A 20246-nucleotide genomic window follows, 5' to 3' on the forward strand; every position below is an offset into this window, starting at 1 on the left:
CCAACTGTAGCTGTAAAAATGAATTGAACTGAATTTATTGATCACAATTTGCCAGTAAGACTAATGGGCCCCTTTATGAAGCATCTACAATGAATACTATACTCCAAATTTTTATTACAGTAACGACAGAAAGAGAGACTTAAACTAAAACCTGAGGTATACAGGGTGAGTTTTAAGTCAACCGACAAACTTCAGGGGGTGATTTCTGACTGAAAATGGAGCACAAATGTTTATATCACCTTATGCCCGGAAATGCATAGTTTCGATGGTAGATGGCATTAACGACATCTCTCATAACATGCTGTGTGGATTTTGTATGTTGCAGATAGTGTGATTTAAGCAATGTGAAAGCACAATGGTACGGTATTTATTCCAGGAACCAGCCAAGATGATGTCCATGTATAGCCAAGAAGGTGGAAATGGTTGAGAGACAGCATGGATGTAATGAGCCGTGTACCCTCACAGACAGCACCAGCCACATCACACAATATTAGGAGCCATTTTTTGACATTTGTGTAAGCATGGGTCCTTTGTGAAAGAAGAACGTGCAGGGTGGCCACAGACTGTGTGTACACCAGATATGGAGCAACATGTTCTCCATGATTTTAAGAATAACCCTGGTACAAGCTCCAGGCAAGTGGCCCGCCAACATGGTGCGAGCCAAAGGACGGTTATCCGTATCTTACATAACAACCACTGTTATCCCTATCACCTCCAACATGTGCAGGGATTATTACCTGCAGATTCTCCTCCATAGGAAAGAATCCTTCGCTGGTTTCTGCAAGAGAACATCACCATTACAGGATTTCTGCAATCTTCTTCACCCATGAAGTGACCTTTGGTAGTTACGATATAATTAACCTACATAATCGTCATCTGTGGGCTATAGAAAATCACCATGGAATGGTTCAAGCGTCTCATCAGCAGCAGTTTCAAATCAATGTTTGGGCAGAGATAATTGGCAACTGCTTATTTGAAGCACCTCTTCTTCCACAACGCCTAAACAGAGAAACGTATCTGGACTTCCTGCAAAACACTCTGCCTCCATTGCTGAAGAATGTACCTTTGGCAATACGAAAGGCAATGTGACTGCAGCACGATGGAACACCAGCCCACTTCCGCATTACTGTTCGCCGACTCATCAACAACATCTTCCCCAGACGTTGGATAAGACGTGGAGGCCCTGTTTCATGGCCTGCTCCATCACCGGACTTAAACCCCTTGGATTTTTACTTGCGTGGGAGGGGGGCATCTGAAAGGCATTGTGTACGGTGAGCCTGTTTCTGATCTTGAGACCCTAGAACAGCGTGTCCATGTAGTCTGTGACCCTATTTGGACACACGCTGGAACATTGGAATGAGTAAGGCAATCCTTGATGCAACATGTGAACGCATATATTGCATCCCAGAGAGGCCACTTTGAACATCTGCTGTGACATGGATGGTATTCAGGCCATGTACTGTGTGCCAGGGCTCTTTGTTTGATGTTGTTCTTCAGTGCCATCTACTGAGGAAACTATGTATTTCCAGGCACAAGACTATATAAACTTTTGTGCTCCCTTTTCAGCCAGAAATCATCCCATGAAGTTTGTCGGTAGACTTAAAACTCGCCCTGTATAATGATACAAAAACATATCTAATTGAATATAATATTCAGAGCATTTATTACAGGAGAGAGAGAGAGAGAGAGAGAGAGAGAGAGAGAGAAACTAAAACCTGAAGTATATACTGATATACAAACACTATTTGCTAGTTGCTTTACGTCGCACCGACACAGACAGGTCTTATGGCGACAATGGGACAGGGAAGGGCTAGGAGTGGGAAGGAAGCGGCCGTGGCCTTAATTAAAGTACAGCACCAGCATTTGCCTGCTGTGAAAATGGGAAACAATGGAAAACCATCTTCAGGGCTGCCGACAGTGGGGTTCGAACCTACTATCTCCCGAATACTGGATACTGGCCGCACATAAGCAACTGTAGCTATCGAGGTCGGTGATATACAAACGTATTATATCTAATTATGTTAGAAATGTGAAAAAAACAAAACATTTTAACATAACTATATTTTTTTTTTAAACAGTGGTTAACCTCAAGAGTTACTAACATTGAAATTGGTAGTTGATTAACTTGGTTACAATAAGGAATTATGCTTATAATGAACAAGGAGTTAGTATAAATTATCTTATATACTCTACAAATAACCTCAGACTCTGTGGGTGAGGTTAACTTCCAAAAGTAACCAGGGGAACCTGAAACCCCACAGAGCGCATCCCCAGGTGGCAGGTAGGGGCCCCCTACAGTATGTAGGGCTGGTTGAAATATCTAATACAACCTGCAGACCAACAGGTTCCTGGGGGCTTTAAAATACTGGGACACCCTCTCTCCATGTTAGGGGCAGCCTAATTTCAAAATCAAATCAAATTAAAATCTCTTTATTTGCAAACGAGGTGTCTACCTCGGTGGCAAATGGTACACTAAAATACATTATTGTCAAGCACTAAATTTTAAATTAACAAGAGAAGAAACATTTTTTTTCTAGAATACAATAATATACAATTTGCTAACTATTTTTTTTCTATTAAGCAAACAGATCATCCTTAATAAATTTATATTGTTTACAAAATTCTACTTATAATATCTCCTATACTTACAAACATAGTCAACTCATATACAGTATGTGGAATTACTTCAAATAATACTATGCAACTGGTATAAGATTAAAATTTACATTGCATTTATTTACTTTTTTTTTAAACCCATTTTGGAACCTAAGTAGCATAATGATCTGCTGCGTCTTAACCAGAGCCCCCTTTTGCCACCACTTTTCAGAGTTCCTGAAGGGCCTTCACAGCTACCGTAGCGGTCCCAGGGCCCTCGAAGTCCCCACTGTACTTCACCCCTACAGCCAGTCCCCTACTCCGGCTGTCCATACTCCAAAGACTAGGAGATGGAATTAATTTATTCACACACATTTTTTATTTACAATAACCTGCACTGGTCGAATGCCCTCAAACAATTCATTTATTTTCTGTGTTACTGTTTATTCTCTTTTTTAATATCTGCACAGATTCTGGAAAAGGATCAAACACTATTCCTGGTAAACTGTTCCACTCCTTCACGCCCTTCCCAATGAATGAAAATTTACCCCAATCGCTTCTGCTAAAATTCCTTCTAATTTTGTACTTGAGGTCAGTTCTGCCAATATAATTATTTTCCAACTGAAGCCTCTGACGGATTTCTCCCCATGCTGCTTCTCCTCTATAGGCTCTATATAAACCTATAAGTCTAGTTTTCTCCCTTCTCTTACTTAAAGTTTCCCACCCAAGTTCCTCTAACATTTCTGATACACTACTGTTTCTCCTGAAATCCCCTGTTACAAATCTTGCTGCTTTCCTCTGCACACTATCTATTTCTTTTATTAGGTATTCTTGGTGAGGATCCCAAACATTGTTTGCATATTCCAATAATGGACGAACCATACTTAAGTAACTTTTTTCTTTTAATTCTTTGTTGCATCCTTTAAGTAGCCTCATTATGACATGTAACGATCTGTATGCTTTCCCAACAATTTCATCAACATGACCCTTCCAGTGCAAATTACTTTCAAATCTCACACCTAAGTATTTGCATTTGATATCTTTTGGGATAACTACCTCATCCAAAGTATATTCAAATTGAGTTTTAAAGCTCCTGTTAGTAAATGTTGTAACAGTTGATTTGCCTCCATTAACCTTCATATTATTTTCTTCAACCCACTGTTGGATACTTTCAAAGTCCCTTTGTAATTCTGAACAATCCTCAATGTTATTTATATCCCTATAAACAATTATATCATCTGCATACAATCTTATTTTTGATATTATATTGTTCCCTAAATCATTTGTGTATATTAAGAAAAGTAACGGACCGATTATACTACCCTGTGCGATTCGCTTCCAAACTTTCTCTTCCTGTGATACATTATTTCCTACTTTGACTTTCTGAACCCTTGAATTTAGAAATGTTCTTATCCAACGTATAACCCTTACGTCCAATCCTATTCCCTCCAATTTCTTTAATAATATTCCATGATCCACTCTATCAAATGCTTTGGAAAGATCTATGGCTATGCAATCTAACTGGCCTCCTGAATCCAACTGATCTGATATGTCCTGCTGAAATCCCACCAGTTGTGCCTCACAAGAAAATTTCTTTCTAAATACATACTGGCTCCTCATGAACCAATTTTCATCATCACATATCCCTCTGATGTACTTTGCTATTAGACTCTCCAGTATTTTACAAACTATACTGGTCAGGCTGATTGGTCTGCAGTTTTCTGGTTTCCTTTTATCACCCTTTCCTTTATAAATTGGTATTATTATAGATTCCTTCCATTCTTTTGGTATTACACTATTATTTATGACATAGTCAAACAGAAATTTTAAATAAGGCACTATGTACCACCCCATTGTCTTTAATACCTCCCCAGTAATTTGATCACTTCCTGCTGCTTTTCCTTGCTGAAGCAGTTGGATTTCTCTGAAAATATCTTCATTTGTGAATGAGAAGCTTCTTGTTTCCCTATGTCTCTCCCTCTCTATCTTCTGTTACTGTTTCCAACTCCTGACAACCCTCTACTGAATCTCTGAATTCCCTACTAAATAGATTTCCTTTCTCGGTATCTGTTGAATAGTGTTCACCCCCTTCTCCCACCATTGTAGGAATTTGGATTCCTTTTCCTTTTTGATTCCTAATATATGAATACATCTTTTTCCATTTCCTTTTGTGGTCATTACCCTCTTGAAGTATGCCATTCATATATTTCTCTTTTGCTTCCTTTTTCACTCTATTCAGTTCCCTCATTAGCTGTTTTCTAGTTTCTCTATTCTCCCTGCCCTCTTTGATTTTCCTGTTTACTACTCTACATTTTCTTTTTAATTTCCTTATTTCCCTTGTATAATAAACAGGGTCTGAGGTCATTCTACCCTTCTTAACAGGTACAAATCTCTTCTCTCCTTCCCAAATGATTCCTTTAAATTTAGCCCAAAGTGTACCCACATTACTCCCTTCACTTATCCAACAACTGAATTGTGATTTAAGGTAAGTCCCAAATTCATCAACTTTAGTTTTTCTGTATAATTTCCTGTCTTGTGTGACCCTCTTATTAAGCATTTTTGGTACAAGTCCTACATCCATTATTACAGCCTTATGGTCACCTATTCCTTCAATTACCTCAGTTTTATCAACAATTTCCCATGGTTTAACCAAGAATACATCTAGCAAGTTGTCAAGACGAGTCGGTTCTTGTACTACTTGTGTAAATCCTCCCTCCCAAATTAACTTATTTACCAGTTTCTGTTCATGGGCTTCACTTGCAGCTCCATTCCATTCAACTTCAGGCAAGTTTAGATCTCCCCCAATTATTACCATCATCATCATCATCATCATCATCGGTTTGCCCTTCCAGCGAGCCAGGTAGGGTGTTTGAAAACAAGCGTCTTCCAAAGTTGACTATTCAAAAACATTTCGTTGTCCAAGACAGATTCCCAATTCCATCCTCTTCTCTCCACGTCTTCCCTCAGTTGGTCCATCCATCTTCTTCTTGGTCTTCCAGCTGGTCTTCTACCTGTTATTCTCTTTTCCAAATAAGCACATGGTAACCTTGTGCTATTCATTCGTTTAACATGCCCAAACCATTTAAGTCTAGATGACCATCGATTCATTTAGACCTAGGTTAGATCGGATCTCATAATTTTTCACATGATCAAGTCAGGTCTTTTGGAGGGCAGTTCTAAGAAATTTCATTTCACAGGCTTGAATCCTACTATAATCCTTTGATGTTAGTGTGCAGGTTTCCAGAGAATATGTAAGGATAGGAATGAAATATGACTTGTACAGGGTTATTTTTGTTCTTTGTGGGACTTTCTGATCCCACAGTAGGTGTCTAACGATGCTGTAAAAGTTAGAGCCTTTGGTTACTCTGTTTGTTATTTCTCTCTCAACTCTGTTATTACTAGCGATTACGCTTCCTAAATAACTGAATTGGTGTACTACTTCAACTTGGTGGTCCTGTATTTTTATGTTGCATTCTGTATAATGTCTGCTGATTTTTAATGCTACTGTTTTTGATGGGTTCAATTTCATTCCATAGTCATCAAACTTCTTACACCATGCATTCAGATTATTATTATTATTATTATTATTATTATTATTATTATTATTATTATTATTATTATTATCTATTATTTTCTCAAATATTTCCATGTCTCTTTCCTCTCATCCAGGCCTGTATGTTCCTATAATTCCCACCTCCTTCATATTACCACAAACTAATTTTATTCCTAATATTTCATCCCTTTCATCAGTAAACCATTCATGTGAACAATAAGTTTCCTTCACCAGAATAAACACCCCACCACCCTTTTCATCTCCTCGGTCTCTACGACAGACTGTATACCCTTCTGGAAATACTTCTCTATTACCCACCCCTTCTCTCAACCATGATTCTACTCCTATCACCACATCAGTCTCATAAGATTCCATCAATGTACTGAATTTCGTTTGTTTATTTACTACATTCTGACAGTTTACCAAGAGCAACCTCAGACCCCCTTCCTCCCTAAAACTTGACTGTTGTAATTGGGTAACATTTGACTCATGAGTTGAGAACGTCCCTGGAACCCAGATCTTTGTACATAGATCTTGATTTTAGGATCTGGGTTTTCTGGCAAGTTTCCCTGTATATGCCAATTTAGTGGTATGGGTTTTCTTAAGTGCATATTAGTTTGCAAATCTCTGTTGATAATTGTAGCAATTTGTCTACAGAGAGTTGCTTTTCCATTACCACTCAGATGTAACCCATGCCTAGTGAACATTTGCCTGCCAAGACCTAAAGTATCTACTACATATACATTTCTAAAACTCTTACTTTATCTCTTGATTTTTATATTTACATTATGTACAGCTTTGTTCATACACGAGTCTTCTATAAGGCAGTAGGTATAAAATGCCTATATGGATAAAGCAGATATGGTGTCTCAGAAAAAGTTAAGGGTCCCCTCCTAAAAGCGACGTGCAGCTCTTTGGGTGCTGGGCGAACTGTGAGAAGTGGGCAATCAGCACCAAACTACAAGATTGTGACACTAAATATCCTAACACTGATGGGAAAGACAGAAGAACTGGTTGACTTCATGAAAGAAAAAGGTATAGCCATACTTGGACTGTGTGAGACCAAGAAGAGGGATATGCTAGAGATTCCTCTGAAAGAAAGATACAGGCTGTATTACAGCGGAGGACATCAAGCAAAAAATTGAGTCGCCATCATACTTAGAAAAGAAATCCAAGAATATGTGGAATCTAAAATTGTGTCAGCGATAGGATGATTGTGATGAGACTCCAGTTTGAAAATGGCATGAAAGAAGAATTTCAAAGGGAAATAATACCCTTGGTACCCAGGACGAAGATAGGGAATACTCCACAAACGGGTTGCAGAGATGAACATGTAGAGAACTTTTTAGAGGAAGTGTAGAGACAGATAGAAGATACGGAAGTGCTATTGATGGGAGATCTACAAATGCACAAGTTGGAAAGGAAAGACAAAGATGTTGTAGGGCCCTTTGGATATGGAAGTGTATATGGAATCCAGAAGGCGAGTTGCTGGTGGATTATTGCATGAGGAACCAAAATGATTGTTGGAAACACCTGGTTTAGGAAGAAGAACAGTCAGAAGATTACAAGGTATGGTTGGGAAGACAGATGAACAAATTAATTAATGTTATTTGCTTTACGTCCCACTAACTACTTTTACGGTTTTCGGGATGCGAAGTGCCAGAATTTAGTCCAGCAGGAGTTCTTTTACATGCCCATACCTGCCAACTTTACAAAACCAAAAATCAGGAGATTTTGATATGAAAATCAGGAAAAATCAGGAGAAATCAGGAGATACAATTGATCAAAACTGCTTATTCTACATGTCTTGCACAATACAGTACTACAATATATTTATAATACTTATTGTCTCAAAGCCCGATTGTAGCTATACGAGGCCACAAGGCTAAAAATTACACATCTCTATTCCCTCATCGAAAGTATGCGAGTGAGATGATCGGTCCCTGATAAGCCTGCTGAAAATAGTATGAACGCACGTGTGAATCAGTCATGCACTTAGATGCCATTAGGCTACTTAGCAAATGCATAGATTAATATATTGCACCAAGTGCCCGTGCGATTATGCAAAGCGCAATGCTATTTGGATCAAATAACTAGCTGATGAACACGTGCTTTGCTACGGAATCCTCAGAAAGACTGTCCTTATAGTTTTCCCAACTAAAGTTAACATAGGTCATTACAATGACGCCAGTATGAATGTTGCGATAAAAAGCAATGTTGTCATATGAAATATTCGATAAAATGAAAACAGCACATTTTCTCAATTTTTGGCGAAATGTACTACGGTGTCGATCTAACAGTTCAAAAGTTTCAGAGCTAGAATGACCAGGCTGCAGACAGCCGCGAATACTCCTGTGTAATCATTCCGTTTAAGTGTGCACACTGCTTATTCCAATCACTGCCTCAGAGTAGGGATTGAATAGCTGGAATACTATGCTGATCCAGTGTGTTACGTACCAGTAGTATCAGAAAATTTATGAACCAGAGGAATGGCATGCTAAAGAAGAGAGAGATCTAACTCCCCACTCCCCAGCTACTTCCCGCCAATATTCAGGCAGACTGTTATACTCAATACGCAGCAGTAATCCTATCTATCGGAGATAAATGGCAGCAGAATACATAAAGCACATCACAACAAACAATGGTCAATGTAATGTTATTGCTGATCAATTTTATGAGCTTTCTATATTGGAGGCCTTCACACTTAGTTTTCTTCCAAATCTGTGATTTAGAGCATCTAATGTCAAGTGAGTCTCCTTTCTTTCATGACAACCTCTTATGTTATTTAAGCAATTGTTCCTTCATGACTTTTTTTTCATTCTTATTCTTCACAATTTAATCACCATCACCACCAATATTATTGTAGTCGGTACGGTAAAACTTTATAACACATAAATAATCGGAAATTGTATTCTCTGTAACTTTTGTTATGTAGTACTTTTCAATATGACCAGTAAGATAGGTAATTAAAAATGAAATTTTTGGCACTTTCCCCTAAACTACCATTTTGAACAGAGTGAATAAAATTATTTATAGCATAGACTGTAGTTCCTTATTCCGCGACTTAACATAAAATTCTGTTCACCCATTTTCACGTATCCCGGCGCTGATATGGACTTAGCAAAAAAATCCGAATCCATGAATATCTCTATCATCATAGCCGGTACGGTAAAAATGTTTAAGACGTAAATGATAGGAAATTTTATAATATATAACTTTAGTTATGTAGTATTTATCGATAGGGCCAATAATAACATAAATATTTGAGAATTAAATTTTAGGCCTTCCCCTAAACTACCATTTCACTCAGCGTGAATAAAATTATTTATGGCCTAGATTGTAGCGACTTATTCCCCGACGTTATATACCGATTTTCATTAAATTCTCTTCAGCCGTTTTCTCGTGATGAGCGTGCGTACGCACGTACGTACAGACAGACAGACAGACAGACAGACAGACAGACAGACAGACAGACAGACAGACAGACAGACAGACAGACAGACAGACAGACAGACAGACAGACAGACAGACAGACAGACATTACGGAAAATTAAAACGTGCATATCCCCTTGTTACTATGGATGGTCGCGACCGGTATGCAAACATCATTCTTTTTAAATTCTGAGCAATGTACGGACAAAACTCTTGTTTTATTTACATTGAGATAAATAAAAATTAGTCTGAATTGTCTCCAAATGGCTCGTAAAATCCCTAGAAAAGTCACTAGTAGTTATCATTGAAATTCTGTCACTAAATTACGAAGAAACACTCAATATCTAGCGACGAGTCTCTAGAATCGACCAGACTGATGTGAACGAACACCAAAATAGGACGCGAGAACGAGAGATTGACAATCGATACACGCATCGCGATATAAAGGTTTCAATAAACATCGCACATTCGCGAACATTTCTCGCATTAATAAACGTCGATGTTTCGTTTGAAAGCGGCCAATGAGCGAAGGACTTCCGGCCACTGGCGTAAAAAAGGCTGAAACGGCGGGATTTGAAAATAAATGTTTGAAGTTCACCAAAAAAATAAGCTAAAATCGGGAGAAATAATAGAATAATCGGGAGGCGGGAAAAACTGTCGAAAATCGGGAGTCTCCCGCCTAAATCGGGAAAGTTGGCAGGTATGCGATGCCAGTAAATCTACCGACACAAGGCTGATGTATTTGAGCACCTTCAAACACCACCGGACTGAGCCACGATCAAACCTACCAAGTTGGGGTCAGAAGGCCAGCGCCTCAACTGTCTGAGCCACTCGGCCCGGCACAGTCGAACAAAGACCATGATTGATTATATAATCATCACAAACAACACTGAAAGAATCTTTTACATGTTACAGCTATGCCTGAAGAAGCCTTTGGTGGAGATCATAGAGTGGCGATAGGAAAACTGAAAACGGGAAAGAGTGAAAAACCCCCATGAAGAAGAGAGAAAAGTAAGTATGGATGTTGAAGGAGGAACGCATACAGGAAGAATTTCAAAGGGAAATAATACCATTGGTACCCAGGATGGAGATGGGGAATGTTGGAGATGAATGGAAAAGATTTAAGGAACCACTGGTTGGATGTGCAAACGGCCATAGCTGTGTTGAAACACCTGATCCCGTGAGATCCCTGAAGTTAAGCAACATTGGGCATAGTCAAGATATGGATGGGATGCCATGCACTGTTGGTGGGGGGATAAGGGAATGGAGGAGCAGAAAGGAACTGGCCACCCTACCGTACGTAAACTCTGGCTCAGGTACAACTCCGCGGAGGTTCGGACCCGCCTTCGGGCAGAATACACCCTTACCTTAACTTGGTTGGATGTGCAGAAAGGGTATGTGGTAGAACAGCAGGAAATGTGAAAGACAAATAGACACACTGGTGGAATGATAGGGTAAACATTAAAGTGAAAGAAAATAAAATGGCATGGAAAGCATGGAAAACATCTAAGACTGAAGAAAGTAGAAAATATGTGGAGGCAAAGAATTTGGCCAAGAAAGTAGTGGAGGAAGAATAGAGGAAAATCTGGGTGTTACGTCGAACCCGAAAATCTACTCGATAAAATGGCATTCGTCTGATAGTTACAAAGGTTATGACTTTTATTATTTTCCACAGCCTTAAAACTTTATTTACATTGTTCTCTCCTGTTCTCAAAACCAAAGAGTACAAAATCTGGTGGGTGCATTCCATTTAGTCTCTGGATGTAACATAACTCCTAAGTCCTATATCGTGCAGGGAGTTTCACCAAACGTCCACTTTTCGTTTTCACTTCATCTTTTACAGCAGAAATAACACTTTCTTGCTGATTATCTCCATCATCTTCCACTTGTAAGGTATCCTGCGATGAAGTCATCTCCAGTGGGTACAAACGTTGAATGGGCCTGATCATGTCCCATCCAGCAGTCTGCACTCAAACTACTCTTGTGTTACCATCTTTACCAGGAAACATCCCAATCACTTTACCCAAAGGCCAACTGAGTCTTTTCCTTTGATCAGAGCCTACTAACACAATGTCACCAATCTTGAGCATCCTTAGACACTTTTCTTTAACTTGTGGCTGTACTAAAAGGCTCAGGTAATCATCATGGAATCTTTTCCTCAATTCCTCCCATAAACGCTGCAGGTACTTGGCCCATCTTCTGAGATCAGTCTTGTCAAGGCAATCGAGATCAGGGACTCCAATGGACCGGTTGTCCTGTAGGAACATTGCAGGAGTCAATGGCACTAAGTCGCTTGGATCCTCAGACAGGTACGTCAAAGGCCTAGAATTTACCACAGACTCTACATCACATCGGACAGTCAAAGCCTCTTCGCAGGTGAGGGAGGCTCTTCCCAATGTCCTCTTCAACAACTTCTTTACCATTTGAATGATCCTCTCCCACCATCCACCCCACCAAGCAGCCGTGGGTGGAATGAATTTCCACTGGATCCTCCTTGAAGATGTTTCCTCTTCTATCTTATGCCAGTCCAAAGAGTCAAAGGAATCACAACTCCTGTGTAGTTGGTACCATTGTCACTGTATATAACTTTAGGTCGTCCCCACCTTGCAATAAATCTCTGAAGACCTTGAAGACATGCTTCTGTGGAAAGGTTTAACACCAGATCAATATGTACAGCTCGATACACAGCACAAGTAAACAACAAAATCCAAGCTTTCTCTCCAACCCTTAAAATCAGCGGCCTAGCAAGATCAACCCCGTTGACCTCGAAGACTGACGAATCTTTCACTCTATCTTCTGGCAATGGTTCATCCCACCCCATCTTCGAATTCCAGCTATCCTGAATGAGAAGTTTAAGGAATAAGGTCAGAGGACATGAAAAACCAATGGGATCAAAAATCCTCTGAGCAGATAACAAGACTTATTGTCGTGTAACACATCCAGTCTCATTTTTAGGCCTCATATCACAGTACAATACATCTTCTTCCTTGTGCCATAATAATCCAAGAACAGGAGAAATCTTCTCAAACTTATTCTCTTTTCCCCTTGAGGTGCATTCCCAGCCACGTAGTTCAAATCTGGCTAATGAAAGTAGTTTCATAGATTTCTCAACAAATTGGGTCGTTTCCTCCTCCGAATCAAGGGGTTACGCAGTTGTCGACATGGAATGAGCTTTTTAATAGTTGTGCTGTTTCTTGCAGTTCAGGAGGGCTGTTTTCTAAATGGAGATCAAGAACAGCACCCAATAAGAATGGACTACACTTGAGCCCAAATACAACTCGTCGATGTCAGAATATCTTGAATTTCTTCATTGAGGAATCCTCTCACCATAGGAATCTCAAGAAATCTCTGTCTGAAGGAACAATAGAAATTTGCAGAAAGGCCCTTTTTATGTCCGAAATTACTCCAATTTCATGACAGCGAAACCTGATCAGAATAGGTGGAATTTGTTGCAGCAGATTTGGTCCTTTCTCCAAGCACTCATTCAAAGATATGCTTTCCTTCCCCCTGCAAGAAGCATCAAATATGGGTCTTAACGGTGTGGTTGAATTTTTTTTTTTAATACACCTCTGGGAGTTAAATAGTGCCATTTATTTTCAAGGTCTTGAAAGGGTACCTCTTCAATCACCCCTTCTTGAAGTCAATCCTGAAACACAACATTGTATTCCTGATACTTGTTGCCACTCAACAGTTTGTTATTTGTCGTCCTGCACCTCTTCTCCACAATTTCAGAATTGTCGTGGAGCTCCTCAGATACCTCATTCCATGGTAGATGGACTTCGTAATGGCCATCCTCATCGATTGAGACAGTCTTTTTAAAATGATCCAAGGTAGCCATTTCTATTTCCTTCTTGAATGATGACATGAGAACAGCAAAAGCAACATATGGAGGAAGAGAAATGAACATCATGTTATTTGCAGATGATAATGTGATTTGGGGAGAAGAGGACATGAAGTTTCAAGAACAGTTGGATGTGGTGAATGGGAAGATCGAAGAATGTGGACTGAAAATAAGAGTAGAAAAGAGTAAAACTCTTGTTATGACTAGAGGGGAGAAAGAAGGGAAAGGTCAGATTAGACTTGCAGACAAGCCCCTGGAAATAGTGGAGACATGCAAATACCTGGGGAGTGAATTAATTGTGAATGCTCGCCTGGATGCTGAGATTAGTAAGAGGATTGAAGCTGGAAGCTGTTTCTATCATAGTGTAAGAAACATGTTATGGGACAAAGATGTGCCAATGGAAGCAAAGGAAACTATGTACAAGATGTAGGTATTACGTACCCATAACAACTTACGAAGCAGAAACTTGGACAATGACGAAGAAGGATGGGAGTAGAATACAGGGAGCCAAAATGAAGTTCTTGAGGGGTATGATACAGAAGAGTAGAAAAGACAAAATAAGGAATGAGAAAATCCGGGAAGAAATTGGAGTGGAAAAATGAATGATAGAATAGAGAAGAGCCGATTGAGATTGTTTGGGCACATCAAGCGAATGAGTGATGAAAGAATGCCAAAAAAGTTATGGAAATGCAAATGTAAGGAAGGAGAGGCTGCGGACAACCATGATTGAGATGGAAGGACACAATCCAATGCAGTATTAGAGATAGAAACCAGGACTGGGACACAGTGTTGGAGGAGGAGTGGTGGAAAGACCGAAGAAAGTGGAGAGGAACCATATTTGCCCCTGCCCGGCTACAGCTGGATAATGGGAAATTATGACGTTGATGATGATGAATAATGTATGGGGAATAATGTATGGGATACGAAGATTTAGATGACAAACACATTTTTTAGAACGTTTTGAACAGTTCAAGGTAAAAATTGATACCATTGTCAAATAAAGAATGAGATGGAGAAAGAGAGAGAGAAAGAGGGAAAGAAGGAGAGAGGAGGGGGGAAGGAGGAGGAGGAGGGAGGGAGGGAGGGATGATGAGGAAAAATCAAAGTGAGTTATCTTTTCTTATGAGAGCGGTTAAAACACACAAACCCATTTTACGTACTAGTACCTCTCACCCATGCATCTAATGTCAAGGCAGATACTGGTCAGTGTGCCAAAAAGACACTACTTATTACTTATTTTACAGTATGAATAGTTTTAAAAAGTTTTTGTCAATAATTGGTTCACAAGAGTAATTTCCATACTTCAAGGCAACCTGCAAAATTGGTACAGTAATGAATATACATACATACACACATACATACATACATACATACATACATACATTATCATTATATACTGTTATGCCTTTCAGCGTTCAGTCTGCAAGCCTCTGTGAATTTACTAAACGTCGCCAAAATCCTCGATTTGCAACTAGTGTTGTGGCCTCATTTAGTTCTATACCTCTTACCTTTAAATCATTAGAAACCGAGTCTAACCATCGTCGCCTTGGCCTACCTCTACTTCTCTTACCCTCTATAGCAGAGTCCATTATTCTCCTAGGTAACCTATCCTCCTCCATTCGCCTCACATGACCCCGCCACCAAAGCCAGTTTAGGCGTACAGCTTCATCCATCGAGTTCATTCCTAAATTAGCCTTTATCTCCTCATTCCGAGTACCATCCTGCCATTGTTCCCACCTGTTTGTACCAGCAATCATTCATGTCTGTTACTTCTAATGAACATTCATTGTTAAAATTGTAAATGTTTTGAAATGTGGCACCAACATTCTGTACATTGAAGACATAGTGATGATGATATGTCTTGTTTGTACATTCACTCTCCCCAGGGATATCAACATGAGGTATGACACATGTAGCCTTTTCCTCCTTAACCGACAGGTAATAAAATTCCCAATGACGTCACTTTTGAAAATGTGGACACTTCAATACCTTTTTTTGCCAGTACAATATGTCTGACTGTGGAAAAAATTGCAACCTTGTAGGTGACTGCCCATGAATAGCTATGCATGTGAGAGAAATGAGCTATCGTACATGTATTTTTTTAAATTTTAAAACAGTACCACAAAATCCTAGTATTGCTGTTACACTGCTGACAGATTAAAGCTTGGGACACATATTGAATGTTTTATATGTGCCCCTTATTGTTATTCACCAAGATGAAAACAGTCTGTAGTCTGAGCTACAGGGACATGCTGGAGAAAGATGACTATATTCCTCTCTTATGTGCCTGGCCCAACTTAATATTAACACAGAGGTGTTGGGTAACATGTATTCTGTGTTGAATATTGAATTTTCACGACCGCATAATAATCGAAATCGACTTTCAACACATTAGGTCGTGTTATATACATTTAGTGCGTGTTGAAGAAATGTTAAATACAGAACAAAAATGGCCATCTGGACACCAGTGGGATCCGAACCCACAACCTCCAGATGTCATATTCCAAGATGCTCGAGCTGTTACCCACACTAGACACTACAGGTCCAGGATTATACGGGAAGCTGTGGAAATACGTACGAATCCTAACAATCATCTGGAATCATCTGGAAACAAATTACAATACTTTGGATTTTGTTTCTCAAATCACTGCTAAAAATCATAAATCATAAATGTCAATGACCTCAGCATAAACCTGACAAGAAATCATGGATCCACATTGACCAATCACCCTTGATTCAAAACATGTTATATCATGAAAGGCTGTAACAGAACCAATTACATCATTAGACATGATATAGGCTTTTAGGCTCATGCAGTGTCAAGAAAATAAGGTGAAATTCTTTATGTTTTGCAGAGAACTGTGCTCTGTGTCATCAAAAGAAAATCTTGATTGTCCACGAGAAAGGTTTCTTAAACAATTAGCTTTTTAATTTAGACGTTCTAATAGAAGTGAAAATGGTATGTTCATTCATCACCAGATGGCTCCCCGGACGCGGAACAGCGCTAGCGTTCGAAGCGGAAGCTGCCGGAACCATCAGAATCAGTCTAAGAGGGTCATATAACATGTGTACATAACATATGACATTGACAGGTGTATACATTGACACAAGCCTGGAATGCAACATCGGGCGAAGTGTAACATACAAATTTGGAAAAAACAGAGACAAAATAACAACAGTGAAGGGACAGGGAAGGGAACTACCTACGTTAATACTTAATGGCTGGCAACCAGGTATTACTTAATTCATAGCCAGTGTCCCTGTTGAAACTGTTCGGATTCGTACGTATTTCCACAGCTTCCCGTATAATCCTGGACCTGTAGTGTCTAGTGTGGGTAACAGCTCGAGCATCTTGGAATATGACATCTGGAGGTTGTGGGTTCGGATCCCACTGGTGTCCAGTTGGCCATTTTTGTTCTGTATTTAACATTTCTTCAACACGCACTAAATGTATGTAACATGACCTAATGTGTTGAAAGTCGATTTCGATTATTATGCGGTCGTGAAAATTCAATATTCAACACAGAATACATGTTACCCAACACCTCTGTGTTAATATTAAGTTGGGCCAGGCACATAAGAGAGGAATATAGTCATCTTTCTCCAGCATGTCCCTGTAGCTCAGGCATCCAGAGCTTGTCTTTCACATAGGATGCAAGTTTGAACCCCACTCCCTCTTTTAAATAATTTCAATAACATAACAGGCACATTATGAGGGGTGAACAATATGAACTTCAACTCAGCATCAAGGGAAAAAAATTGAAGGACAATGATCAATGTAGAAACAGTACTTCAAAGAGGAAGTGTATTATCTCCTCTACTCTTCATTACAGTCATGGATGAAATCCACAAGAGTTTACAACAAAAAATGGGAAACAAAATGACAAAGGCCTTACTCTTTGCAGATGACATAGTAATACGAGGAAAAGATGAAGTGGAAGTACAAGAACAAATTACTGTATGGATACAGGTGATAGAGGAATATAAAAGAAATAAAGAAGATAAGTGTGGAGAAGAGTAAGACAGTAGTGATGACGAGAAGTAACAGAGAAGGAAGAGAGAATATTCAAGTAAGTGAAAGACCATTGGAAGTTGTGAAAAGTTTCAAATATTTGGGGAGTATACTTGAAGAAGAGGGAAAAATAAAGGAAATTGAAAAGAGAATTCAACAAGCCAATGGGTTTTACCAGTGAGTGAGAGGTATAGAGTGGAATCAGGATGTCCCAGAGAAATGCAAGAATATTCTGTACTCATTGTATTACACATCACCTTTGATTCACTCACGGGGCACATGGACAACAATAAAACATGATGAAAGCAGAATCCAAGCCCATAAGTGATGCAATCCACCTTAAATAATAAGACTGTAAGAAGTTGACCAGTGTTTTTCCAAACATGCTTTTGAGCAGAAGCACGACAGAGACTTAAAAAGACTTTTTATCTCTTAATTTGGAATCTGAACAAATGTTTTAACAGTATTTTAGTTAAGGAGAAGTTTTTAATTACACGCTCCTCCTTCAACCCAATCCCCTCCAAACCATCACTATCGTCCTTCCCATATTAGACAAAATTATAAGCTTTTCATGAGAAGAAATCAAAACTGATATGAGTACAATATATTGTGCATACTTTCATCTTATTTTACCTAAGCATAAGTGAACGTAGCTGATGTCTGCGAAGCAGACGAAACATGCACTACGAATGATTCTATAAAACTGCCAGAAGCAATAAAGGTATCAATTAGGTACTTAAACAATTCTTTGATTCTTTGACACGTCGCTTAACTCATGACCAGGATAACTGAACTGCAATATGCTGATAACAGTGCATCACCTACTCTTATGCCTGTAGAGTTGCAGCAGTCCATTTATAGTTTCATGTGCTCACGTGATTGTTTTGGCTCCAACATCAGCGCACAGGAACAGCAAGATTCTTGTATAACCTGCCCGAGGGAATAGTCTTGGAGAATATAAAGTGTGTCTCATTTGTCACTCTAGAACACGTAGAACACTTTTCATGCCTTGTGATTATCTTGTATGAACAATACACTTCAGAAGAGGATGTGGAAAACAGATTCTGTGCTCCCCTCTTGACATTTATTCAACTATCAAACCAGGTCTCCAAGAATAAAAATCTAACAGTTCATAACAAACTCACGGTGTATAAAGCAGTCATCATCCCATCATTACTCTATGGATGTAAAACCCAAACCCTCTACTGCCGTGACCAAGAAACTGGAGTGTTTTCATCAACAGAAAATTTGTTCCATTTTAAAAATAAAAAAGAACAACAATATCTTCAATTTGCCACTTCTTCAGAAAGTATGAACCACGTATAAGCCTCCATTACTGGCTATCAGTTTTGGTGGACTGGGCATGTCTGATGTATGAGCAACACCAGGCTTCCTCGCTGATTCCTGTATGATGAACATTCCTCACGCACAGGACCCCCATGGTGCCTCTTTGAAGTTTTATAAAAACTAGCTGAAACAAACTATGGAGGTTACAAATATCAACCCCCAAACCTGGGACACACTTGCAATGGATTGTTTGATTTGGTACCGAACCACCCGTTGTAGGTCTGATATCCTAATTGTAGTAAAACCTTCAATAATCATATTTAATATAATAGATAAAATAATAGGAGTACGATGATCTATAAATTGTGTTAATATATTAATGTTCTGTGTCCCTGGACATATAACATCCATATACCGTACTTATTCTACTTACATATTAGCATGCTCAGTTTACGATGAGTAAGGTACCAGTGGACAGGATTTTTAAAGACTTGTGACATAGCAATGGACGTATTAATACACAAAGACTTCTAATATGGCGCCAAGAAACATCACCAATAGGTCATTGATGTGAAACATGTATATATTCTTTGTAGGTAGTTTTAAAGAGAACGAGCGATTGTTTTTTAGGGAATTAAAAAGATAAAACAAGTAGAGAATAAAAAAACGCTTGACAAAATAGTGTATGTATCGTAGTCATAATAAATTTGTGAAGAAAGGAGTAAACGTGGTCGTGCGTGATATTTTTCTTTCGTAAAATAAAAAATCCCATATTGAGAACGATAAATTGGCGACCGTGGCAGGACGTTTGAAACTCAGCGATGAAGATTGATCAAATGACTGTGGTGATTTTACAGACGGTGCTGGCATCCCGAGGTTTACTGACGGCTGAAAGCAAGGCGGAGTTACAAGAGAGCTGTGCCAGAATTTGATAGGAAACGAGGAGGACCGAGGCAGTTTCGACTTCGAAGTTACCTTGGAGAAGGAAACCGGGTAAGCATTATGCTTGCACAACTAACTACTTTGATCGAGGCCCAGTCTAAAAACATCGAGACCCAATCTGCACAACTCGAAGGGAAAATCGAGGCCCAGTCCCAAGAAATAAAAGGTCGAATCACTTCCTGGGTCAAAGATCTGAAAGAAGATATTTAAAAAATTAATGACAAAATCAGAAGCGTAGAATTAGATGTAGATAAAGTAGTAAGTGATATGCACACCATGGAAAACTAAGTCGAGGAGAAGATTGGAGAAATCGAGAAGGAATCCAACAGTTTTAAAACCAAAGTAGGCCAGAAATTTAAGAAATTTTGAATCTGATGTTAATAGAAAAATTTCAACCCTGGAGAAAAACATTTCTATAGGCAGCAGTAAACCTAGCAGAGGTACGGACCTCCCCCTTGGGATACTGGTTGATCCCAGAGTAATTAAAGAAACAAGTTACCATACCTCAAAAACGAAAACCTGAACAGTGGAGGAACCCCAGAAATGCTACCGATGTGGGCAGACTAGGCATTTTAAAGGCCAAT

At 39.2% G+C, this 20246-nt stretch overlaps 1 protein-coding gene across 1 annotated transcript in view; it reads right to left on the reverse strand.

Annotated features, from left to right (window-relative positions):
- LOC136885511 (intermembrane lipid transfer protein Vps13) overlaps positions 1-20246 on the reverse strand; it is a 1358975-nt gene that overhangs the window by 798528 nt on the left and 540201 nt on the right. The gene's annotated exons all lie outside the window — the stretch shown is intronic.

Source organism: Anabrus simplex, chromosome 1, assembly GCF_040414725.1.
Source record: "Anabrus simplex isolate iqAnaSimp1 chromosome 1, ASM4041472v1, whole genome shotgun sequence".
In the NCBI taxonomy this organism is placed as follows: Eukaryota; Metazoa; Arthropoda; class Insecta; order Orthoptera; family Tettigoniidae; genus Anabrus; species Anabrus simplex.